Source organism: Protopterus annectens, chromosome 16.part0, assembly GCF_019279795.1.
Source record: "Protopterus annectens isolate FY-2018-M chromosome 16.part0, PAN1.0, whole genome shotgun sequence".
Lineage (NCBI taxonomy): Eukaryota > Metazoa > Chordata > Ceratodontiformes > Protopteridae > Protopterus > Protopterus annectens.
Window position 1 is genome coordinate 809,222,580 of NC_056750.1, and position 27,878 is coordinate 809,250,457.

The 27,878-nt window shown below is 43.3% G+C and overlaps 1 protein-coding gene across 1 annotated transcript in view; it reads right to left on the bottom strand.

Annotated features, from left to right (window-relative positions):
• The window catches only part of WDR31 (WD repeat domain 31), an 898,065-nt gene that overhangs the window by 58,244 nt on the left and 811,943 nt on the right, over positions 1-27,878 (bottom strand). The gene's annotated exons all lie outside the window — the stretch shown is intronic.

Genomic DNA, 27,878 nt, shown 5'->3' on the forward strand with positions numbered 1-27,878 from the left:
AACTTCTTTATCTGAAGTAGTTAACTTCATTTGATCAGCAACCTGTGGGACAGAGTTCCCCAGCTACCCGAAATCTTGGGAGGCCCTTAAGGAAGGATATTCTGGAGCATTGCAGAGCTAAAGGAAGCCCTTCCTCTAGACACCAAATCCAGTTTATAATGAGTAATAAAGGTGTGAGAGGACGCCCAGGTAGCCGATGAGCAAATGTCATCTAGAGAAACTCTAGACCAGAATGCGGCAGACGTCATATAGAATGCATAGAATGAGCATGAACTCCTACTGGTTCTGGTAAAACAAGCCCTCTATATGCTTGTAGGATACAAAGGGAAATCCACCTAGTGAGAGTCACCTTTGAAACTGGTTTCCCTAAAAAAGGCTTAGCAAAGGAAATAAAAAGTTGATCAGATTTACGAAAGACCGCCGTCCTGTGCAAATAAAAATGTAACTTCCTGTGAACATCCAGCAAATGAAGTTTGTATTCCCCTTTGTTCTGAAAATTAGGGGGGAAAACAGGCAAATTAATAGACTGATTAATGCTTCTCTAAGAAACAACTTTAGGGAGAAAAGACAGATTAGTCCTGAGAGACACCCTGTCCTTATTAAATGCTAGATATGGGGGTTTCATACAAAGAGCCTGAAGCTCCAACACTCTCCTGTCTGAGGTGATAGCTAACAGAAAAGCCGTCTTCCATGACAAGAATTTTAAGTCAATTGATGCTGAGGCCTCGAAAGGAGGCACAACTAAGGCCTGAAGAACCAAAGTCAGATTCCATGGTGGGGGCGGATGTCTAACAGGAGGTCTCAGAAGAAAAGTGCCTTTCAAAAAGGTCTTACAAATTCTAGCAGCAGCGATAGAGCCTAAATTGTTCCCCACATGGAAATGGGAAATAGTCGCCAGCTGGACCTTCACTATGGAAGAGCTGGCTCCTTGCTGGAAGATATGAGACAAAAAGTCTAATACCGCTGGGATTGGAGCAGTAAAAGGATCCAGATTTCTCTGTGGAGCCCAAATGGAGAAACGTCTCCATTTGCTACTGTAAATTTTCCTGGTAGAGGATTTATGTGCCACAACCAAAATGGATTTAATAGGGGAAGAGATACCGGGAGTCCTAGCAACTAGTGGAACTGGAGCAGCCAAGCTGTGAGCTTCAGGCTGTCCAGATTCGGAGGAAGCATCCCCGAGGGATGACGGATCAGATCCAGAATGGGATCCAAGATCCAGGGTGGAGCTATGAGATGAGACTGTAGGCAGGGGAACCAGACTTGACGAGGCTAGAATGGGGCTATGAGGATAATTCTGCTCCCCAACCGACGAGCTTTCTGTAAGAATTTTGTAATGAGCGGGAGCGAGGGATACGTATGAAGACTGGGTGGCCAAGTATGAACAAGAACATCTCTGGGGGCTTCCCCCGTCGGGGGAATTAGAGCGAAAAACTTGCACTTCGCGTTGGATGGCGATGCGAAGAGATCATAGCAAAGCTGACCCCACTTGAGGAAGATCTATTCCTCTACACAAGGGTTCAGAGACCACTCGTAGGGAGAAAGGATAGTTCTGCTCAATTTGTCTGCCAAGATGTTGGACCGACCTGAAATGTGCACTGCTATCAGAAAGTGGTTGGTGGAGATCGCCCATTCCCAAACTCTCATGGCTTCTCGACAAAGGGGATAAGACTTGGTTCCCCCCTGTTTGTTGATGTACCAGACCACTGACATATTGTCTGACTAGATCACAATAGTTCCCAGAGGAAGATAAGCATGAAGGGCCTGCATTGCTTTGAGTCCACATGACTTGGACAGTCCTGCCTGAACAGTGCCCCCCCCCCCCCCAAGGCAGGAGGCATCCGTGGTCACCGTGGCTTGGGGTTGGAGCGCAACAAAGGGACGTCCCTCCTGCAAATCCCGGGATCGGAGCCACCACATGAGGGAATTTCTGGACACTCTGCTCAGAGGGATCGGAAAGTCTAGAGGTTGATGTAGTATCGACCATTAAACTTGCAACATCCACTGTAAAACTCTCATATGCAGACGAGCACAAGGGATCAGGCTGATAGCTGCTGCCATGGACCCTAAGGCTCTCAGGACTAATTCTGTTGGGGGTGCAGGGGACTGCAGAAGCGCTAACACATGAAGTGCCAGGCTGTGTAGTCTGTCTGGAGTCAAAAATGCCCTGGCCTGAAGAGAATCTATTCTCGCCCCTATGAAGTCTAACACTTGAACAGGTTGTAGGGAAGACTTCCTGAGATTTATGGTGATCCCCATCCAAGGTGATATCCGGAGTAAGGAATCTTTGGCTAGTAAGAGTAGATGCCTGGTGGGAGCGGTGAGGAGCCAGTCGTCCAGGTACGGGAAGACCTGAATGCCCTTAAGTCTCAGGTGGGCCGCTACGACTGCCATGACCTTGGTGAACACCCTGGGGGCTGTGGTAAGACCGAAGAGTAGGACCCTACATTGATAATGACTGGCCCCTAGCCGAAAGCGGAGGAACCTCCTGGATTGCCTGTCCATCAGGATATGGTAGTACGCATCCTTGAGGTCTATCGAGCACAACCAATCTTCCTCCTGCAATAAGGGCAGGATGGATTGAAGAGTGACCATCCGTAACTTTCCCCTGGCAACGAACAGGTTAATTTCTGATAGGTCGAGAATCGGCCTTAGGTCCCCTGTCTTTTTTTTTGGCACCAAAAAGTACCTGGAATATATGCCTAATCCGGACTCGTCTGGGGGCACCTGGTGGATGGCTCTTTTTTCTAGCAGCTTTTGTATTTCCAAAGCCGCGGCCTCCCTCTGAGCGGGTGGGACGTCCGGGAGGCGCCTTGTATAAGGAGGCTTGTTTGTATAGGGAATAGAATAGCCTTTGGATATTATTCGAAGCACCCAGCGATCTGTCGTGATGGACTCCCATTGGGCGAGGTGCATTGAAAAATGCTCCCGACTACTTCCGGAGAGGAGCAGTTGGGCAAACCCTCAGGGTTGCTGCGTGCGTCGATCTGAAAATGGTTCCCGTGACCCGAAGTTCTTCAGCCCCCCCCCCCCCTCTGCCTCTGGGCCGGCATCCACCTTGACCCCCTCTGCCTCTGGGGGAGGAGGAGTCCTGAGCATTCCGGGACTGCTGAGATTTCCGGAACCACAACTTTTTTTGCCCTCGCTGGTTCCTGGAAAAGGACCTTTGAGGGTTAGAGAAGCGGATCCCGATGGCTGATGGCGTTTTCCCATCTTTCGTGCTCTGGACAAGCATTTTGCATACAGTCTTCCCGAACAGGGTTGAACTGTCAAAGGGTGTGTTAGCGAAGGATGCCTTGAAGGGTTCCAAGAAATCACAAAGACGGAGCCAGGCATGACGCCTTAAGGCGATACCAGACCCGCTAGCCCTAGCGGCTCGCTCAGTGGCGTGAGAGTGTAGACGCATGGACATATTGGACACAGACTTGAGAGTGGCCATACAAGCCGAGAAGGTCTGTTTATCCTTGGCCGACATGGACTCCGGGGGAGACTCAGCGTACTCTCTCACATGGTCCCACTGCAGTCGAATTACGTGGGCCAAGTAATTCAGCACCCTTATAGTAAAGGTACCTGAAGCAAAAGTCCGTTTTCCAAGACAGTCCATTGCCCAGGACTCCTTGTCTAGGGGGTGGACCGAGGAACTTTCCTGGGCAAGTTCCTTTTTTGTGGCCGCCGCCACCACCACCACCACCACCATGGCATCAACCGGGGAACCTTTGCTCCAAAAAGCTCCATCTGCCAGGGAGCTCAATATTTTGTCGGGCCTTTTGGGTATTGGCTCCATAGTGTCCGGCTCCTTCCAAACTCTGGTGGTGATAACGTCCACCAGAGGGTCGGCTGGGGGACGGGACACCGAAGAAGTAGATGGGCTTGTGTCGAACGCCTCCAGGAATACCAACTCATCAGAGGAAGATTTTTGGGTGGACCCCCCCCCCCTCTGGTGAAGAATTTCCATTATGTCTCCGATAGAGACGTCTTCGGGAGGAGACTTGGGGGAACCTTCTCCTTCCTCCAAGTCGGTATTCCTCAGTGAGGGACTCGGGGGAGTCCAACTGCCTCCTTTTACACTGGCGTTTGTGAGGAGCCTCCTCTGGTGGACTCTCCAGGGAGGGCTCACAAATGGTTTTGTGTTCCTCCAGGGGAACTGGCTGGGGAGAAATAGACACATGCTGTCCCTGGGGGGACTGGATGACAGAAGACAAACCCAGCTGTGAGGGGGCAGGGATGGATCCCGAGGAAAGAGTGAGGGGTCTCGATCCTTCAGAGAGAACCCTCTCCACAACGTCAAATGCCTTAGGAGAACCGGCTTCCCTGAAACTGGTGGTGTGGGTAGCCGCGACCCTCTGATCTGACGAAGGGATCGGAGCTGAAGTTGGAATGGCCGGACCCAAAGGAACGGTATGCCCCGACTACAACGGAGCCAATGACACACTCCTCTCCTCGGATCCGACGCCCAACTCTCGGCTCCGAGAGCTCTGATCCGAAAGTGAATCCGACAGACTTGAGGGCATGGCCGGTGTCGAGGCCGAAGGTACCATCGGCGCCAACTCTCTGACTCCAGGGGTCCTCGGATCCATACACTCCGAAATCCGATGGTGGATCGAAGAAGAAGCTATCAGGGCGAAAAAAGGAGCCAAACTCCCTGCACCGGTGTGGGGGGGAGCCAGCAACACTCCCATCTGCAGTTGAGTTTGTAAAAACCTTCACATCATCCGATCCATGTCTGCTTCAGAGATGCTCCGAGTCAATCTCGAGGACGCCACCGATGCCAGCCGAAGTGCTGACGCGAAGACGACTTTGAGGCTGGTTGAGCCTCCTCCTCCGGCTCTGGAGAAAAACATGGTGAACGGAGCCGAGGAGAGGATGGCCTAGGAACTTTGACAGGAGACAAAATCACCTTAGCGGGAGGAGCCGTTGGATCCAACTCGACCTGCCGCTTGCAGCCCTTCACTCTATCTCTATCTTTTTCCTTTTCTGTTTGTCTCTCCGTCTTCCTGTGTTTGTCTTTCATTCTTTCTTTCTTGGCCTCTCTCTCTCCCTGTGGCAAGGTGGGAGGGTGAGTCTCAGACAGAGGAGGGCCGGAAGGCTGGACAGCCACAGCCATGGCTGGCGAAGAAGCTGTGGAAGAACAAGCAGAAGGTGATTCCGCGGGTAGAAGACCTGCCAGAATCAACTTGTTCCTGCAAACCAGCAGGGCTCAGGGGTTGAAGGCCACACAGATTTTGCAGCCGGATGACAAATGAGCAAACTACACACAGAGTGTGACCGTCGGATGGTGACAGCTTGTGGCCACACTCTGTGCACTTAGAGAAAGTCACTTTCTGACTTTCCGACCTAATAAACACACACACACACACACACACACACACACACACACACACACACACACACACACACACACACACACACACACACACACTCTACGGGCGGGAAGGGGGGGCCTACACTGACAGAAAGTTAACAACTTTCTAACTCACAAAACGCAAATATCTAGCGAGGAAAGGAACCCATAATGAGAGATAAACTAATAACTATATATATATATATATATATATATAAATCAAAGGGGCACACATAGACCAATAAAATTCGAAAAACCCTGACAAACTTGTTTGGAGCTCAAAAATCCCGTGCTGGCAAAGCCGTGGCAAATGAGATCTGAGGATTGGAAGGAGGTTGCAGTGTAGTATGGGTGGGGGGGGGGGGCTTGGAGCTCGGATCCTTTTGCTTGGTATACTGCCGGCACGGATCCGTGTCGGATCCGAAACCCACAGGTTGCTGATCAAATGAAGTTAACTACTTCAGATTAATAATTATGTACTCACAGTAATGATGAATCATTGTTGTCTGTTTCTGTCTTTCCTCAACCGATGAATCTGAGATCCAACCCCAGATACGACATCTGCCACTTTTCAGACTTAGGATCCATAGCTCAAGCTCCACCCCTTACCCATAATTCCATCCAAACCTTGCATTACCTTACATTGAGTTTGCCCCTCAATCTTAGAAGTCCAAAGGACTGAATAGCACGGTATTTATACAGACAAAACAGAGACAGGTATCAAGGTACCAGAGTCAACACAGTAGAAGGTCTGGAGCTTAAAAGGGGAAAGGCTAATAGGGAAGTATTTCTCAGAGGTCATACTAGAAAGACAGATATAAATCTTCCATAAATGGAAGGGGAATAGAGGGAGGAAGGTTAAGAAAGGACAAAACCAGAGAACACAGATAGAAGGTTACTGTGAATACATAAGTTTTGTATCTGAGGTTGCCTTTTTTGTCTGTTCCACAACTGATGGAACACTGTACCCAGCTGCTGAATCCTAAGGTGGTCTTCATGGAAGAATATTCCACAGAATGGCAGAACCAAACTCTGCCCTCTCCCTTTAAAACATATCCAACTTGTAATGAGCAACAGAAGTATGAACATTAGACTGGCAGCTGTACAAATGTCATCTATTGAGGTTCTGGTTAAGAATGCAGAAGTTGCTGAAATGGACCTTATGGAATGAGCCTTTGGAGGTCTTGGTAGAGTCAAACCCACTTCCTTATTGACATGAGAAATACAATCAGTGAGCCATATAGCTCAGGTTACTTTAGACACACTGTGACCATCCACAGAATGCTTATCATCCCAAATTGATGTATAATCTACTAATTTTTACTTATTTATTCTATTTTACATTTGTTGACCAAGATAGTCTAACTGGATATATGTCCATTTTCAATAGAGGCCCGGGGAGAAAAGCTCCACAAAAATAGATAGTTGCAACTACAGATACAGTACACTTAACAGACAATACAGTTGTTTACATAGCAACTTAGTAATCATGAGAGATAACAATTAAAAAAAAAAAAAAAAAGACAAAACAATAAGAGAAGAAAAAATTATTTAGAAGGCAGCAACACATTCCTAAAGTCAAGCTGGATATACATCAGGAAAAAAGTTATTTACAAGGCAGTGACAATTCATAAAGTCCAAGCTGTGTAAACATCATCATTTCCTAGAATGGTTTGTAAGGATAGAATTTATAGTCTTAAATAAGCCTAACTGATCAGATTCACAGAGGTGTAAGAAGGAGATGGACTTAATGTAGCAGTAGAGAAAAAAGAAGTTATGTACTCACCATAATTTTCCATCTGAGTAGTTATACTTCATTTTTCTGCAACCTGTGGGTATTCGGATCCATATCGGATCTGAGTCGGCAACTTATTTTCTAGCATCTGCTCCGAGCTCCTCCCCCTACCCATAATACACCACCATCTCCTAGCTTCCCTCAGATCGAGTTTGCTGCAACCATACACTTTAGCAACTCAAACTAAATAAAACTAACATGTTTATTCACATGAAAAGGTCAGGGGGGTGGAGGGTGGGAAGGTTGCAGAAAAATAAAGTATAACTACTCAGATGGAACGTTATGGTGAGTACATAACTTCTTTATCTGAAGTAGTTAACTTAATTTTATCTGCAACCTGTGGGATAGAGTCCCCAGCTACTCAAAAATCCTGGGAGGCCCTCATGGAAGGATATTTCTGAGCATTGCAGAGCTAAAGGATGCTCTCCCTCTGGAAATCAGATCTAATTTGTAATGGGAAATGAAAGTATGTGAATTTGCCCAAGTTGCTGCTGCACAAATGTCATCCAAAGGAACCTTACACCAAAAAGTAGAGGAAGTCGCCATGGACCTAGTAGAGTGAGCTTTAACCAGACCAGGAGGAGATAAACCCTTGGCTTTGTAAATATGTAAAATGAAAAGAATGACCCATATGGCTAAAAAAACGTTGGAAATGGCCTTTCCCAAAAGAGGTTTAGAAAATGAGGTGAATAATTGATCAGACTTACAGAAGGGCTGTGTTCTATGAAGATAGAAACGAAGTTGTCTATGAACATCTAACAAATGAAGTTTATATTCACCCTTGTTATGAAAATTTGGAAAGAAAACAGGTAAGTTAATTGTTTGGTTTATGTTCCATTGAAATGCCACTTTTGACAGAAAAGAAGGATTTGTAAGGAGAGTGACCCTGTCCTTATGGAAGACCAAATAAGGAGGCATGGCAGACAAAGCCTGAAGCTCAGAGACCCTCCTAGCCGAAGTAATAGCCACTAGGAAGGCTGTCTTCCAAGATAAAAACTTTAAATCCACTGATGCTGCAGGTTTAAAAGGAGGATTTACTAATGAATGAAGAACCAAAGTGATGTCCCAAGGAGGGACCGAATCTTTGATAGGAGGACACAAAAGAAAAGTGCCGTTTAGAAAGGCTTTACACAGCCTAGAAAAGCCCAGGGCGTTCTTATTTTCACCAACATGAAAATTAGAAATGGCTGCCAGCTGTACTTTCACCATGGAGGAACTAGCTCCTTGCTGAAAAATACTAGTCAAGAAATCCAACACCGCAGGAACAGGGGCTGTAAAAGGATCCAGGTTTCTCTGAGAGGCCGACATAGAGAAAGGTCTCCATTTACTGTGATAAACTTTCCTAGTGGAATCTTTAAGAGAAGCCACTAGTATAGATTTATCACAGGATGAAAGACCAAGAGTCCTGGCAATGAAGAGAACTGGAGCAGCCAAGCTGTCAACTTGAGAATGTCCAGATTGGGAGGGTAGTCACCCGAAGGATGAGAGATTAGATCCGAGCATGGATCCAGAATCCACAGACGAGTTAGAAGATGAGACCAAAGGAAGGGGAACCAAACTTGATGAGGCCAGAATGGGGCAATGAGGATCACTTTGCACTCCAGTTGGCAAGCTTTATGAAGAAACTTCGGAATGAGTGGTAATGGTGGGTAAGCATACAGTAACCCGAAGGGCCAAACATGGACTAGAGCATCTCTGGGGGCACCCCTGGTGAGGGAATCAGAGCAAAGAACTCCCTGCACTTCGCGATGGAAGGAGATGCGAAGAGATCGCAGCAAGGCTGTCCCCATACAAGGAATATCTCCTCCGCTACTGACTGTTTCAGAGACCAATCGTACGGCAGCAGAATAGCCCGACTCAATCTGTCCGCTAAAATGTTGGAGCGTCCCGGGATGTGTGTTGCGATCAGAAACCGACCGGTGGAAATCGCCCACTCCCACACTCTCATGGCCTCGAGACACAGAGGGTAAGATCTGGTTCCCCCCTGTTTGTTGATGTACCAGACAACCAACATGTTGTCTGACTGAATTGCAATTGTACCCAGAGGAAGGACAGTGTGGAAGGCTTTCAATGCTAAAAGCACTGCCCTCATCTCCAGAACATTTATGTGCAACTTGGTCTCTGTCAGGGACCACGTGCATTGGACCGCACTTCCCGAACAGTGTCTCCCCCACCCAAGTTGGGAGGTGTCTGTGGTCACTATGGCTTGGGCTGGAGATGACACGAAAAGGTGTCCCGCTGCAACAACCGGTGAATGGAGCCACCAAAGGAGAGACATCCTGCAGGTGTGACTGATCCTTATCGGAAAATCCATGGGAAGGTCTAGCCAAGACCATTGAACAGCTAGAGTTCATTGAAGGACCTGCATGTGAAGGCGTGCATAGGGGAGGATAGAGATTGCGGCAGCCATAGAGCCCAGGGCTCGGAGAACATCACTCACCTTTGGAAATCTGAGGTCCATGATTAGAGCAATGTGGTACCCGACGTTTAAGATCCTGTCTGGCGTTATGAAGACTTTTAGTTGCAAACTGTCTGGCCGTGCCCCGATAAAATCTAAGACTTGTACAGGTTGCAAAAGGGATTTGTGAACATTGTAATCCCCAGCCGATCTGCCAAGAGAAGGAAGTGGTCTTGGGTCAGACAAAGAAGAAGCTTGGTGGACGCAGCGAAGAGCCAGTCATCCAGGTAAGGAAATAGCTGAATTCCCTGAAGCTTCAGGTGAGCTGCTACTACTGCCATTACCTTGGTAAACACCCTGGGGTCTGTGGTGAGACCGAAGGGTAGAGCTCTGAACTGGAAGTGACTGGCTCCCAGCCAGAAGCAAAGAAACCGCCTGGAGCTTCTGTGGATCTTGATATGGTAGTAAGCATCCTGGAGGTCTAATGAGCACATCTAGTCGCACTCTCGGAGGTAGGGTAGAATGGACTGTAGGGTGACCATCCGGAACTTTTGTCTGGCGACAGACAGGTTCAAGGTTGACAGGTCTAGAATGTGCCTGAGGTCCCCCATCTTTTTTGGCACTAAAAAGAACTTGGAGTAAATGCCTAATCCAGACTGGTCAAGGGGGACCGGTTTGATGGCTCGTTTGTGAAGCAGCTTTGAAACCTCGAGAGCTGCGGCCTCCCTGTGAGCAGGTGGGACATCAGGGAGGCATCTTGTAGCGCTTGGAGGGGCAACAAATGGAATAGTTTATCCACTGGATATTATTTGTAGTACCCAACGATCTGTAGTTATGGACTCCCATGCCACTGGGTGCAAGGACAATCTCCCCCCGACTGCCTCCAGAGTAGGACAGTTGGGCAACCCCTCAGGACTGCTGTGTGGGCCTGTCAGAAAAAGGTTCCTTAGACCTGAAATTCCTGGGACCCCGTCTACCTCTGGGTCAGCGTCAAGTCCCCCTCTGCCTCTGGGGGATGAGTTCTCCTGAAACTCCCGGGAAAACTGTGATTTCCAGAACCACATCTTCTTTTGCCCTCTTTGGTTCCTAGAAAAGGACCGCAGAGGGTTAGAGAAGCAGATCCCGACGGCACACAATGTCTTCCCATCTTTTTCACTCTGGACAAGAGTGTTACATACTGTCTTCCTGAAAAGGGAAGAACCATCATAGGAAGCATTGGTAAATGATGTCTTGAAAGGGTCTGCAAACTGACACAACCTGAGCCAGGTGTGTCGCCTCATGGCTACGCCCGTCCCAGCCGCCCTAGCTGCTCCTTCCATGGCATGGGAAAGGAGGTGCATGGATGTGTTTGATACAGATTTCAGAGTAGACATCTTCACAGAGAACAGTTGTTTGTCCTGCTGCAATAAAGACTCTGGGGGAGACTCAGCGAATACCGAAACAAGGTCTCGCTGCAGCCGTATAATGTTCCAAATCGTTCAGTGCATGGATTGAAAAGGTCGCTGACAAATAAATGCGCTTCCCAAACCTATCCACCGACCTGGACTCCTTGTCTGGAGGGTGGACTGAGGAACTCTCTTGCGCCAGTTCCTTCATGGTGGCTGCTGCAACCACCGTAGCATAAACGGGGGCTCCTTTAGACCAAGGTTGTCTGCCCGTAGGAGAAGAAAGAATCTTGTCAGGGCATTTGGGGATCGTCTCTATGGTGTCAGGCTCCTTCCATGCCCGTGTGGTGATAAGATCCACCAAGGGGTTCGCTGGCGGGGACACTCAGGATGTAGATGGGCCCATGCCAAAAGTCTCCAGGAACATGGACTCATCCGTAGAAGGTTTAGGGGCTGGCCAACCTCCCCTCTGGTGGAGGATCTCCATGATGTCTCTGAAGGAGACATCCTCGGGAGGTGACCTGGGGGAACGTTCTCCTTCATCTAAATCTGTGTATGTAGTGAGGGACTCAGGGGAGTCCAAGTCCCTCCTTTTGCACTTGAGCGTACAGGGGCCTTCTTCAGTGGAACTCTCTGAAGAGGACTCGTGAGGGGTTCCTCATGGGGAATAACCTGGGGCTCCTCTGCCACAGGCTGTCCCTGAGACAGGTTGAAGGGAGTCGTCGCCAAATCCAATCGAGTCTGGATGGAATCCGAGGAGATGGGCTGAGGTCTCAATCCCTGGGAGAGAACCTTCTCCACCACTTCAAACGCTGAAGGACAGCACACCTCCTTGGCACCCAGCAAGGAAGAAGCTCTCCCCGGGTCCGAAGCGGGGATTGGAGCCGAAGAGAGGGTAGCCTGAGCTCAAAGGGAACGGTTCGGATCTGAAAAGGTCGGAGCCGAAGATGGATCCATTTCCTTGGGCCCGACTCCCTGTCCACGGATCCGAGGAACTCAAGGTAACAGCCAGAGTTGAGGTTGGAGGAACTGTCGGCGCCGAACTACCAGCTGCAAAGAGTCTCGTATCCAAATACCCCGAAGGAGCCACAGATCGGGGAAGGAGAAATAGGATGGAAGAAGGGCATGGAGGTCCCCCCTTCAGAGGGAGAGGGGCCTGGCAAGACTCCCATCTGTATTTGGGTCTGAATGAATCTCCACATCATCCTGTCCATGTCCAAATAGACTCTGAGTCGATCGCGAAGAGGCGACCGACTCGGATCTGGCTGGTCTGCGAAGCAAAGGTGAGGAAGGCCTCAGATCTGAAGACTCCATCAGCTCCGACAAGAAACGGGGTGAGTGGAGCCTAGGAGAAGCTGGTCTCAGAGTCTTTGATGGTGGACTAGGGAAGGATTCCCTATCTGGAGACCTCTTGCGAGGCCTATCCTTCTTCCTCTCTTTGTCTGCCTTGCGTCTTTCTCTAACTTTGTGTTCCTTTTCTTTTTCTTTGTCTTTGTCCTTATCCTCCCCCACACCAGCAAGAACGGGAGTTTGAGTCCCTGTCTGAGGGGGGGGCGTTTGGCGGGAATATCAGAAACCGAGGCAGAATCCAGCATGGAGGCAGGGAGAAGACCCTTGGCAACCAATTTGGCCTTCCTATCCCTGAGGGCCCTAGGGTTAAAACCGGCACAAATTGCACACTGAATAGATAAATGAGGCACTCCCAAACAGATTACACACAGAGTATGACCATCTGCTGGTGTGAGCTTATGGCCACACTGTGCATTTTTTAAAGACTGACTTGGGCTGATCAGCCATAGCCCAAAACTAACAGCCACTCCCTAAAGAAAAAGCACAACACACTAGAGCACACACACTGAAGGGAATTGGGCCTAGGACTACTCTAATAAGAAAAATCTTTTTTTTTTTTTTTTTAATAAAACTAGAACCGACGAACAGCGTACACTAAAGGGTAGGAAGGGAAGACTAATGACCACTTTCACACGGAAAAGATTGAAGTAAACACACTTACTATCCCTGAGGCTCAGAGCAAAGGAGACCATGATGCTCACTACGGCGCAGCAAACGAGATCTGAGGGAAGATAGGAGATGGTGCTGTATTACGGGTACGTGGAGGAGATCGAGCAGATGCTAGAAAATAAGTTGCCGGCTCGGATCCGATATGGATTCAAATACCCACAGGCTGCAGATAAAATGAAGTTAACTACTTCAGATTTAGTATTTAGTGCACAGAACATAAGAAAACAGGAAGGGGATTCTTAGTCTGGGTTAGTACATGAGCATAGCCAGTGAGTTCTAAGGTATAATTTGAGTTTAATTTTGAATAGTGGAGTTAAAGAATGAGATGTGAGTTCACAGGGAAGTACGTTCCAGGTTTTTCCCACAGTGTTAGAGAAAAGTGAATCCCCTGCTTTATTATTGGGTTTTTGTCTGGATACCAGTAGTTTATTTGCTGAGGGTAGGTTTGTAAGATTTTTATATGGGGTGATTAGACTAATAAGTATTGGTGTATTGCAAGGATGATAAAGAGTCTTATGGGCAATGATAAGTTGGTGGTATTGAATCTGATTATGCAGCTCCAACCAACCTAATTGTTTTAGATTTTGACAGTGGTGGGTTAAAAATGGGGAGCCAGTGGCAAATCTGGCAATGTTATTGTAGGAGGTTGCCAGTTTATTGAGGTTCATTTTAGATAGATTAGTGTAAATAGGTGAGAAACAGAGGAAAGTTGAGATGAGGTGGGTGTGGGCAATAGTAGTTCTAGCTATAGGAGTAAGGAAGGGCTTGATCTTATAAAGGGAGCCTAGTTTTCTTTTAACTGATTTTATTGTGGTGTTGATGTGAGCATCAAAGTTAAGGTTGTGGTCTATTATTACTCCTAAGAGTTTGGTGGTAGTGTCAGGAGATATGACAATGCCATTATTAGATTTGATAGTTTCTACTATTTCAAAGACATTTTGGGTGAGGGACTGCAGTTCAGAAGGACCAGTAGCGGAGCATATTAACGTGGAGTCATCTGCGTATTGTATGCAGGTAGCTTGAGGGATGTTTGCATTTAGATAATTGATAAAAACTGAGAATAGAAGAGGGCCCAATATAGAACCTTGAGGTACACCAAGGGTGACAGGAAGTTGGTTGGATAGATTATTATCCCAAAGCACTACCTCTTGCCTATTATCTAAGTAGGACTTGAACCATTGTAATGCCTGTGCATCAAGTGAGAGGGACTTAAGTATATTCAAAAGTAGCTGAGGGTTAACCATGTCAAAGGCTTTTGAGAGATCAATGAAGATTTACAATTTTTGTTAATGTGGTCAGAAAAGGATAGGAGGGCAATGGTGGTGCTGTGGAAAGGCCTAAAACCATGCTGACAGTTAGTTAATAGGTTATTTTGTTAGAGGTGGTCTAACAGTTGACGATGAATGCATTTTTCCATAATTTTAGCTAAGGGAGAGAGTAAGGCAATCGGATGAAAGTTTGAGAGTTCTGTTGAGTTACCGCCTTTGTGTAGGGGGATTATATGGGAGAATTTCCAAATAGATGGGATGGTACCTTCTGTTATGGTTCTATTTATTAGGATAGAAATAGGATAGGCTATAACTTTAGCTGCTATTTGCAGGTATTTGGCTGGTAATAGGTCAGCTGAGGAGGTGGATGGTTTGAGTTTTTGAAGAAGGGTGCAGATAAGGGATGTAGGAACAGGTTGTACTTGAAATGAAGGCAGTAAGCTAGTTGAGGAGGAAGGCAGGTTAAAGGATACTGGAGGTAATGAGTTAGAAAGTGACTGGATGGCTTCAGTAAAGAAGGTTTTAAAGGGATCAGCAATTTCTTTGGGATTCTCATGGGTTATACCTGATGGGGTTGATGTCTTGGAGTGACCCCGGATGTAGGAGTCTATTGATTTTTTTGTCCAGAATTTTTGTGGTTTATGTTGGTTAGTTTGTTGAAGCTGAAAGTAGAAGTTTCTTTTATCTAATAGTATTGATGTTTTAGTAGTATTTCTAAGCTGCTTACATTTTATATGATCAGCTGGGTTTTTAATAGTATGCCATTTGGCGCAAATTTTGTTTCTAAGTAGAATTTTCTGCCTAGTTTCTTTTGTTAGCCATGGAGCAGTTTTAGTCCTGTTCCAGATATTACAAGTAGGGGCATGGTAGTCCACGACTTCTAAGAATTTGGTGTTGAAGTAAGTCACTGCATCCTCTAGCTGGAGGTGTTCTAGGGGTGACCTATCACATGCACTAAGTTCATTTTGGAAGCTTTCAGGGTTAAAATGTTTATTGGATCGAGTGGTTCTATATGTGGTTGGGTAGAGAATATTAGTTTTTTGTCTAATTATATACGTTAGTGAATGATCGCTAATGTCATCTGGAAGGGTGCCTGCTTTATATGATAGGGGCTGAGTATTTGTTAGAATCCAATCTAAGGTGCTTTCTTTATTGGTGGGTTTGTGGATTCTGGTAGGAGAGGTGATTGTTTGGGAGAAACCATGTAGGTTTATGTGGTTAGTAGGATTAGCAGTAGTACAGCTATTCTAGTCTATGTTAAAGTCACCTAGCACTATGGTTTCTTGTGGGTAGTTTGTGGAGAGCCAGCTAAGCATATTTTCATTGGTGGTGATATTATTACCAGGAGGAAGATAGGAGCAAATAATGTAGATGGAGTTACAAATGTTAATCTGAAGCTTAGTGATCAGGATTTCAACATTAGTATCTGAAGGTAGCTGGACATCTAGTGAAGTAACTTGGAGCCCTGCTTTGTATAGTATGGCTACTCCCCCACCCTTCTTGTTCAGGCGATCTAATCTCAAAATATTGCATCCTGGAGGGGTAATTTCATAGTTTCGGATAGCAGGTTTTAACCATGTTTCAGTTAAACATAAGATGGCAAATGCATGTACCTCTAGGAGAGCATGAAGGTGAGTAACTTTATTGTTTATACTTCGTATATTTAGGTTAGCTATGAAGAGGGAGTTAGGAGGCCTTGTGGGGGTGTGAAAGGTAGAGTGACTGGGTCTATGTGGGTTAGTGGGGCTACTGTTGATGGGGCCTGGGTTGGGATAAATGTCACCATCCAGTCCGAGGGGTTGGTGAAGTCTGTGTGTGTGAATTAGGGGTTTATAAAATATGTTTTGGGTTTTCTTGGCTTGGAGATATTTATAAGTAATATGGGCAACTCTATGATACTTTGGGAGGAGATAGCTGGCTGTTGATGTTATGCTGATGTGTTCGTGGGTGGTTGGTAGAGCTGGTAGGTATGTTTGTTTAGAGGGGTAGTGGAAATTACAATATTTGAGATGTTCATAGTTTGTTAGGATACAGTGTAGAAAAAGGAAAAGTAGAAGTGAATATAAGAGTAAGAGTTTAATGTATCTTGACATAGGTGCAATCGGCATTGTGATGGAGAAGTTGTAAGGTAGTGGATGGGAGGTGCAGTATGTGATGATGAGGGAGGAGTGAAGTATTACCTAGCGAATACTACTTAATGAGTAGTTTTACACAAATCCTTTTATTACTGTTATTATTATTACATTTTTATGTCTCTATTACTTTTAAATTGTACAATACCTTGTATTAACTTCTGTTGATTTTTTCATTGTTAATTTTTGTATGAAGAACTGTTTGATTTTTGCATTTTGAAATATTGTATTAACTTCTGTTGATTTTTGCTTTGTATGCCTGTACATGGAACTTTTCTCTCCAGTCCTCCATTGAAAAAGGGCTCATCTCGGCCCAATGGACGTTCCCGGTTAACAAACTGCAAATGAAAAAATAAAATGTTGCTTTTGAGAAGGAAGCAATTGATCAGATTTTCTGAAAACTTTAGTTCTATGGAGGTAGAATCAGAGCTGTGTATGAACATCCAAAAAATTAACCATATATTTCCCTTTGTTAGAGAATTTTGGAAAGAACATGGGTAAATTAATGGACTGATTAAGTACATTTGCTGAGGTTATCTTTGGTAAAACGAAGTGCTGGTTCAAACAGAAACTCTGTCTTTATGAAAAAATTAGGTGAATTAGGTGACAAGATAGTGCCTGTAGTTTGATACTCACCTGGCTGATGTAATAGCAACAAGGGAAATAGTTTTCCAAGATAAATACTTGAAATTTACTTTAGCAGCTAGTTTGAAGTGGTAGTGATTTATAGTCTGTAAAAGCACAGTAAGGTCCAAAGGAGGAGTAAGATCCCCGAGAAGAGGTCTAAGTTGAAAGTTACATTTACAGAATGCTTAGCAGAGCTAAAGAGATGCCACTAAGGAATGATTTTTGCCAGTATGAAAACTGGAAATCGCACCTAACTGCACCTTGACTGTAGAATAACTAGTCCTCTCATGGAAAGTGGAAACAAAAAAAATTAGGTCAGCTGAAATGGAGTATGAGAAAGGATCCAAATGTCTCTCATGAGCCAAAATAGAAAACATTTTCCATTCGCTCTTGTACATTTTCCTGGTGAAATCCATTTGGGAGAAAGTGAGAATGTGTAAAACCTGCATAGAAAGCTTGGACAGTCTAGCCATCACTGGAAGCACAGAAACCACACAGTGAGCTTAAGGGCTTGGATGTCTAGAGAAGGCAGTCCAGACAGCTGATACAGAAGATCTGGAGAGGGATCCAGTACCCAAGGATGATGTAGTAAGTGAGGCCAAAGAGAGGAAAACCACACTTGCTGAGGCCAAAATGGGGTGATGAGGATTACCATGCTCTTCATTTGACATACTTTCTGAAGGATCATTTTGGATAAGCATAGAAGAGACACAGGTGGGGGCCGTGTGGATCACAGCATCTCTTTGTGGCTCCTCCCTAGGAAAATCAGGACAAAAAAACTGCTGCATTTGCAGTTGTGGGGAGAGGTGAAAGGATTATATCAAGGCTGACCCCAGTGATGAAATATCAGCTTCATCAGTGATGGATTGAGAGATCACTTGTGAGGCAACAGAATACAGCTGTTCAGTCTGTCTGCTAATATTCTGGACATCCCCAGAATGTACATTGCTAGTAGAAAGGGAATGAAGGCGATTGCCTAATGTCACACTCTCATTGTTTCTCAACGCAAGTGACAGAAGCAGGTTCCCCCATTTGTAGATGTACCAGACTACTGACATGGTGTCTTTTGTGTAGCAATCATTTCCAGAGGAAGAACATACTGAAATGCATGCAATCATCTCTAGAATACTGATGTACAGAAAAGCCTCTAAGGGGATCATGTGACTTGACCACCTATCCCAAGCAGTGGCCACCCACATCCCGGCTGGGAAGCATCCGTAGTCACTGTGGCCTTAAGCAAGGGTGGAACAAAGGGGCAGCCCTAAGGAACTTCCAGGGAATGGATCCACCAAGACACATATTCTTTGCAAATCTGGGTGACTCAACTACTGGACAGCAAGTGTGCACTGCAGCACTCTCATATAAAATCTTGCCAGTGGTGCAACCATTACAGAGCAGGCCAGAGAACAGAGTAGCCATAAAACAAACTTGGCTGGGGGTGAGTGAACAGACAAGAGTTGTGCACCCTGATGTTGTAAGGTGGACAGTCTAGACTGAGATAGTCTTGCTATCATTGGAACTGTATCCAGGTGAGCATCTAAGAACTTCACGACTTGAGTGAGAGAAAGGTGCAATTTGGTGTAATAGACTATAATGCCCTGATTGATGCATAGAAGGCGCAAGTAGACCTTGGAGTCAGTCAAAAGATGCTTGGTGGGAGTGTGAGGAGCCAATTGTTGAGGTAAGGAAACAATCCAAACACTATCAATCCCAAGTGAGCTGCAATGACTGCTATACTTATGGTGAATACCTAGGGGGCTGTGGTGAGATCAAAGCCCAATGCCCCGAAATAGATGTGGCTGGCTGCCAGCCGGAAGTGAAGATACCTCCTGGATAATCTTTATATTTTTACATGATAGTATGCAACCTGGAGATCTATCAAGCACATCCAATCATCCTTCCTCAGTAAAGGAAGTATGAACTGAACCATGACGATTAGGAACTTTCAGTGTTGCAGAAACAGATTTAAACTGCTTACGTCTAAAATTGGCTACAGGTCCACAATTTTCTTTGGCATGAAAAAAAATCCTAAATAACTTCAGAATCCTTGCTGGTCTGCTGCAAAATTTTAGATTACTCTCTTTTTGCTAGCAGCTTCATGACTTTTATGGCTGTGCCTTTCCTTTGGATAGTCAGGAAACGTCTTTGATTTTACTGGGAGAGGATGAAAAAGGGAATGTAAGCGCCTCTAGCAATTATAGTCTGCACCCAGACGATGGACATCCGGGCTTCTTGTTGCAGAAATAAGTGCCCCCTGACTGGTTTCAGAGTGCAGAAGTCAGGCAATCCTTCAGAAGCACTGATAAGACTTCTCGGTAAATGGACGTCTGTAGCATTTCTTTTGCTGACCTCCTCCATCATTTGATTGAGGTCTACCATTGGAGTTCCTCCCTCTACCATGGGCGGGGGGGGGGGTCTAACTCCATAGGAGTCCTGGGAAAACACTTGCAATTTTCAGAAACCAAATCTTACTATCCCCTTCCTGGTTCCTTGAAAAAGTCATTTGAGGGGTAGTAAATTGTATTCCTATGGCACAGCTTTCCAATCCTCTTTGCTCCTAGACAGTGTCTCTCTAACTATGGGCCCAAATGAGGTCAATCCTTCAAAAGAAGCACTGATAAAAGATATTTTGAAAGGCTCTGCAAAGTCTCAGATAACTGCATCCAGGCATGCCTCTGAACTGTAGTGTCTGAAATTTAAGTTATGTACTCAACATAACTATCCATCTGAGTTGTCCATTTTCATTCTTCCTCATCTTATGGGTCTTGGATCCATCCTCAGATCTGGCTCAGCCACATTTCCAGACTCCTGAAAACAACTCTCGAGCTTATCCCATTACCCATAATGCTGCCGTTAAGTCTTCAAAACCTCATATCTAGTTTGCAGTCCCAAAACTAAGAGAAAGAACTAACCTCAGGCCAAGACAGAAGGAAGGCTGGTAGAAAGGACTGGAGCTCAAACATGGCACATAGGTTCCACCACAACCGTAACGTCAATCCAGGAAAAAGGGTAAGGGAGAAGGAAGGTGGAAAGTTGAGGAAGAATGAAATTGGACAACACAGATGCATAGTTATGGTGAATAAGTAACTTTAACATATCAGGTTGTCATTTTTATTCATTCCTCAACTGATGAGAGAGAGTCCCAGCAACTTGAACCTTGGCTGGCCCTCATGGAAGGTTATTCCGGAGTACTGATTCTGGAAGTCAAATCCAATCTGTAATCAGCAATAAATGTATGAACAATGGACCAAGTAGCTGCACCACAAATTTCATCAACTGAAGTCCTAGACCAGAAAGTAGATGAACTTGCCATGGACTTAGTGGAGTGTGCTTTGGGAGGTCTGGGTAAGGACAAACCTCGTAGACTGGAAACAAAGTATATGCAGTATCTTAGCCATCTGGCTAAGTAAACTTTAGAAACTGGTCTACGCAATTTGTTAGGGGAGAATGAGACAAACAATTGCTCTCTATTTCTGAAGCAAAGTTGTTATATACTCATCACAACGTCCCGTTTGGAATGTACCTCACAAGACATCTGCAACAGCTGGAAAGGTCGCAGAAATACCTCACTAAAAGAATCACAGGCCTAAAGCAGACGCCCTATGCTGACCGTCTACAAAAACTCCAGCTATACTCTGTGGCATATCGTCTACTCAGAGGTGATTTCTGCTTAACATACAAGGCCATGTCAAACCCTGTGCTGTTGGACATGCTCCACTTAAAGAAATTCCTATCCGTCAGAGCCACATACTCCAGGGATCTAAACCTTGTCATCACAATGAACAAAACTTGCTGGAGGGATAGATTCCTGACCCAGAGACTCCCCATACTCTGGAATAGACTGCCCATATATGTCAAGCAGAGCGCCTCCTTGTCCCTCTTCAAAAGGAACCTTGAAGATTGGATGGGAGATAGGACATTCACCCCGGGTAGCATGTCAGTCGCCCAGCTAGACAGGGGTCTTGGGAAGTAAATACTGTAGGAAGAAATATCCGGGGAATTGTTATGGCTAGGCTTGTATAGGCCCTAGGGCCGATAGCCTAGTACCAACCTATGAACGTTCCATTTGTGTTGTCCATTTTCATTCCTCAAGTGATGGGTTTGGATCCGAACCTAGGATATGACTTGGATGTTACTAAATCTCATGGTAAGCAAAAAGCTCTTGAGCTTCTCCCTTTATCCATAATGCATGAACCCTTAACATATCTCAGATCTTGTTTGCTGATTTTATCTGAAGTGGTATCTATGAAAAAGCATACACAAATATACATAAAAATACGTAAATCACTAAAAGGCAACACAGCACACAAACAGAGATCGGGGAAAGCGTAACCAAGTAAAAATAAATGAAGACAGTCACCATAAAACGTTGTCCCCTAATGGCTGCTCAGGCGAAACACCACAGAATTAAAGCACCTCAGGAATGTAACTCGTTTGAAATCCACAAATATGGATAAGACTTTGCTGGCAAAAATGCAGGCTGCAATCCAAATATAATTAAAACACAGTTTTATTCGATAAGGACAAGAGTGAGCGCTTTCGCCAAACTGGCTTCTTCAGACTATACAATTCATGCTTTGTGAATGAAGTTTAAGTAACCCACCCATTACAATGATTGGTGAAAAAACATAATTAAATAATTAGTAAAATAATGGCTAAGTGCTCAAATACAAAGGGCTTAAAAGCATACAAAGTTAAAAGCATTCATATCACTGGCTTAAAACAGCTAATAATACAAATACAAGTACACTTAAAAACATTATACATATACTTTCAAATGAACAGTCCTAGCATGTATACTATGATACTTATAGTAATTAATTCATTTATATTATTTAGGTCTGAAAATTCTCCTATTCTTTAATATAGGTTTGATTTGTACCCTGTCATTCAAGCCTGGCGGCTCATCTGCTCTCATTCTTATTATCCATCTAAGCTCACATTCTAAAGTTTGATTAATAATATCACCCCCTCTTTGACTAATTAATAGTTGTTTTATAACACTGAAATGAAAAGTGTGACCCATACCTGCTACTCTACAATGTCTAGCTAGTGCATTTACCTCCGACCCCATTCTAATGTGATAGTTATGCTCCCTAATACGATCTCTGAGGGGTCTGTTGGTTTTCCTATGTAAAAGGAGGGCATATTACACATTTCGCAATATAAACCACATTTTTGCTATTACAATTGGTATCAGTATTAAAATAATACTTATAACCAGAGACTGGGTGTATAAAAATTAAATCTTTCTTAATAAACTCACAGTGGTTACACCTACCACATGGCAAGGTGTTTGTATTTTGTCTGGGTTCCATCTGTCTCAGGCTTAGATTCTTTGGTTTACACAGCAGTCTCTTTAAGTTGGGTTTATTCTTAAATGTAATCCTTGGATTCGGCCCTGCTATTTCACCTATCACACTATCAGACAATAATATATCCCAGTGTCTTTCTAATATTTCTTTAACTGCCTTAGTATCTCTTGTGTATGACATAATTGGTCTCACCCCTCCCATATTAGATGATATATCTACCTCAGGGGTTTGATTTTGCTCTGCAAAATATGGTTTAGCTCTCGTAGTTCATTCCTGAGGTGCTTTAATTCTGTGGTGTTTCGCCTGAGCAGCCATTAGGGGACAACGTTTTATGGTGACTGTCTTCATTTATTTTTACTTGGTTACGCTTTCCCCGATCTCTGTTTGTGTGCTGTGTTGCCTTTTAGTGATTTACTTGTTGTGTTTTTTAACACAGCAACACAAGAGGATGGCTGATACGAATACTTTAAATATTGAGTTACCGTACGCACCAGGAGGTACGGAAAGAGACAGAACCAGCAAGGGTGCGTCACGCTTTCAAGCTTGCTTGAATGGGAGTGACAATGTACTATTAGACTTTACTCCAGATGGCGAATCTGACGGTGCTAGTGAAAATGAAAACGGACTTTTAAATCTCTCCAAAGAACTACAGGACTTTGAGACTATGTTTATTAAACTGAAAAAACTACAGGTACAACGCCAATATTTTGAGGATTGTTTAGCCAAACGTATTATACCTCGTGGGCTACGCATTTTAAAAATGCCCACTTCGGGGAATAGGTTCCCCGAACTTCTCTTCAAATGGCAACAACTAAATATGGAACTCAGTTACAATTATATGAAATTACTCATAGAGTTTCATACTCCTGAAGAGATGATGCTTAAAGACTTGGTTAACCAGGGGTTTGAACGTTTAAATGTGAAATGTATAAATGCAGGTGTTTGTAATAGATTGGAACGAGTATTTGATGATGTAATGTTGTTTGAAAAACGTCTGATAGAACAAAAGAAAGTTAAAATTACTAGAGACGTTAGAGATTTTAGGAATAGCCAAGTGTTTATGTGGCCTAAGGAACAACTTAATAATGCTAGTGCGACTGTATCCAGTTATCCACGTAATAATGTTTTACCTAACACTAGGCCCCCTACACGGAAACCATTGGAGAATGTTACAACATGCTCCAACCCTTTCACGAGTGCTTCTGTACAGGATAACAGTGTAAATAATGTAAATAATACTGAAACGGAATTAACACCTATGCAAATGATAAATACGCCTTCTAAAGAGAAAGGTGTTACATCAATACAGAATGAAACTGTGAATAGCCTAACTATACTGCAAGGACAACAAGAAGGCAATAATGAACCAAACTTAAGTAGTCAGGCAGCCCAGACTTATAAGGAGGCTGTGGTAAGACCTAAGGTCCCAGTAGTGGGTAGTACCAATACCCCTTTCCCGATAGTTCAAAATCAATATCTAGAAAGGAGACGCTCTGCCAGCAGGGGCAGACACAAGAGAAAGGGGTCGATAGAGGATCACAATGGACCCACCCTGAAGAAAATGTGGGAGAGGGCCCCTCACTAATAGTGAATTTGTCTAGTAGGACTTTGAGTGCGTTTGAAAAACAGGTACTTAACAAAGGCCTAAACTTCATACCCTCCAGTAGGGATGATGTGGTCGATTTAATACTTGATACTAGGTTATTTACAAGGAAGTTACAACTTCAACTAGACTATGGGTCAAGTAATGACCGTAATCAACCACCTCGGTTTCGTTCTAATAGCACATACATACCACAATTACATCCAGTTATAGATGTTTTTGGTAAAGTATTAGAGAGAGATATACAACATTATTATCAGAATTACACCTATAAGAATCATGGTCAAAATTTGAATTATAAACAAAGATGTGCACTTAATGATTTGAAGAAAGACCCACAGTTAGTTATTAGACCAGCTGATAAGGGTGGACCTATTGTACTGATGGACCTAGTTGATTACAATGGAAAAATGGTACACCTTCTAAGTGATGATAAATTTTATTTAAAGATAGATACAGCGATAGTAAAGCAGAAAGTTTTTGATGTCTACTATATGTTGGATGATCTCATTATGTCAGCGAGTATTACTGATGAGTTATATGGATATTTCAAGGTAGAGAACCCTGTTATACCGGTATTACAGGGACTACCTAAGATACACAAGTCCAGAAGTAACCCACCCATGAGACCGATTGTAGCTGGCCAAGGGTGGGTAACGGAACCACTATCGGTCTATATGGAATTGGTCCTGAGACCTTTAGTGGACATTAATAAAAGTATACTGAAGGATAGTAAGCAATTTCTGCTTGATTTATATACTTACATTAGTAATTTGGATGATGAAACACCCTATTTATTAGTCACTTTAGATGTGGTTAGTCTATTTACAGTGATACCCAATGATACAGGGGTTCACTATATACAGTCTTACCTATGCCTTCATTCAGATTTCTCGGAAAAAAGAATAGATCTACTCACATTATATTTGGAAACCATACTTCATAACAATGTTTTTATTTTTGGAGAGAATGTTTATCTCCAAAGGGATGGCGTAGCTATGGGCACATCTTGTGCCAATAGCTACGCCAACCTAGTTATGGCAGCATGGGAAGATCAATTCTTGTCTAATTATGGTCCTTTCAAGGAATTTGTAGGGTTGTATCGTAGATTCGTGGACGACCTCTTTTTTGTTTGGCTGGGTGACGCAGAAATGCTGAGAAGTTTTGTTGAATATATGAACACTTCCACCAATTTTCTGAAGTTTACGTTGAATTATTCTGATACTAAAATCTCATATTTAGATGTAGAAGTCTTCAAACTTGATAATGGGTTACTTAACACTACGATCCACAGGAAGCTATGTCATAGGAATACATTTTTACATAGAGGCAGCATGCACCCCAGCCATGTTTACCACAATATATTGAAGGGTCAGTTTATGCGAGCATCCCGTTACAACCCCTCAGATAATGGCTATGAAAGAGAGGTGGAAGAGCTGAGGGGTAGGTTTGTAGAAAGGGGCTATGATGAAAGAGTGATAGAGTTGGTTATTATGGAGGTGAATAATTTACGAACTACGAGAGCTAAACCATATTTTGCAGAGCAAAATCAAACCCCTGAGGTAGATATATCATCTAATATGGGAGGGGTGAGACCAATTATGTCATACACAAGAGATACTAAGGCAGTTAAAGAAATATTAGAAAGACACTGGGATATATTATTGTCTGATAGTGTGATAGGTGAAATAGCAGGGCCGAATCCAAGGATTACATTTAAGAATAAACCCAACTTAAAGAGACTGCTGTGTAAACCAAAGAATCTAAGCCTGAGACAGATGGAACCCAGACAAAATACAAACACCTTGCCATGTGGTAGGTGTAACCACTGTGAGTTTATTAACAAAGATTTAATTTTTATACACCCAGTCTCTGGTTATAAGTATTATTTTAATACTGATACCAATTGTAATAGCAAAAATGTGGTTTATATTGCGAAATGTGTAATATGCCCCTCAGAGATCGTATTAGGGAGCATAACTATCACATTAGAATGGGGTCGGAGGTAAATGCACTAGCTAGACATTGTAGAGTAGCAGGTATGGGTCACACTTTTCATTTCAGTGTTATAAAACAACTATTAATTAGTCAAAGAGGGGGTGATATTATTAATCAAACTTTAGAATGTGAGCTTAGATGGATAATAAGAATGAGAGCAGATGAGCCGCCAGGCTTGAATGACAGGGTACAAATCAAACCTATATTAAAGAATAGGAGAATTTTCAGACCTAAATAATATAAATGAATTAATTACTATAAGTATCATAGTATACATGCTAGGACTGTTCATTTGAAAGTATATGTATAATGTTTTTAAGTGTACTTGTATTTGTATTATTAGCTGTTTTAAGCCAGTGATATGAATGCTTTTAACTTTGTATGCTTTTAAGCCCTTTGTATTTGAGCACTTAGCCATTATTTTACTAATTATTTAATTATGAAAAACAAATAAGCAAGCCTCAGAATAATCCACAAATGCTCGAACACGTCAGTATTGTTCTTAAATCAAACCAGACAGCAACCAAAGCAATAAATGGAGTGCCACGAATGAATAATCCAAAATAGAGTTTAATTCTTAAGCGCTTTTCGTCTGCTACTAATGGCAAACTTCTTCAGAGTAAACTCATCTTCCATTCCTACTAATTTATACATCATCTTAATTGATTAATTAATCCAATTCAACACTCATTACTTATTTAAAAGGCAATGGCTACAAAATCAATTTAAAACTCAACATTATGAAAGTAACCTATTAACATAATTTAAATATAGTATACTTATATACATTAAACATCTTACAGTTCATTCACCATTTTACTTCATAAATTCCAACTGGATAATGATAGATCAAAAATAAAATTCATAACCTTTCCACAATGATAAAAGTCAAAAAAAGCCATAAAAATTAAATTAAATATATAACTCATAATTCACAAATTATACATTTACTTATTTGAATTGATTTATTTATTATGTAATATAGCATAAATTCCGCTATGCAACACTTGATCACATTGGTCAAAAAATTGAATTGATGGTTAAAATGAAATATTGGTATTGTTTTAAAATCTATCGTTTTAAACTTAACGTACTGAGTAAGCAAGTTACTTTTATAATGTTGAGTTTTAAATTGATTTTGTAGCCATTGCCTTTTAAATAAGTAATGAGTGTTGAATTGGATTAATTAATCAATTAAGATGATGTATAAATTAGTAGGAATGGAAGATGAGTTTACTCTGAAGAAGTTTGCCATTAGTAGCAGACGAAAAGCGCTTAAGAATTAAACTCTATTTTGGATTATTCATTCGTGGCACTCCATTTATTGCTTTGGTTGCTGTCTGGTTTGATTTAAGAACAATACTGACGTGTTCGAGCATTTGTGGATTATTCTGAGGCTTGCTTATTTGTTTTTCATAGTTGGTGCTTTTAATTTCTATGGTATGGCGTCTGAGTCTAATTATTTAATTATGTTTTTTCACCAATCATTGTAATGGGTGGGTTACTTAAACTTCATTCACAAAGCATGAATTGTATAGTCTGAAGAAGCCAGTTTGGCGAAAGCGCTCACTCTTGTCCTTATCGAATAAAACTGTGTTTTAATTATATTTGGATTGCAGCCTGCATTTTTGCCAGCAAAGTCTTATCCATATTTGTGGATTTCAAACGAGTTACATTCCTGAGGTGCTTTAATTCTGTGGTGTTTCGCCTGAGCAGCCATTAGGGGACAACGTTTTATGGTGACTGTCTTCATACATAAAAATACATACGTTCTACTAGGGAACAACATCTGGAGCTCAATCATGAAGGACAGTGGTGCCTTTACAATGTCTCTATCTTCCAGAAGTTTGTTGAAATAACTGATAGGAGTTGGTGGGTGGGAAGCTGAGGAAGAACGAGAACGGACAACACAGATGGAACGTTATGCTAACTACTTAACTTCTTTACCTAATAATGTTAATTTTCATTCTATCCTCAACTGCTGGGACAGAGTCCCT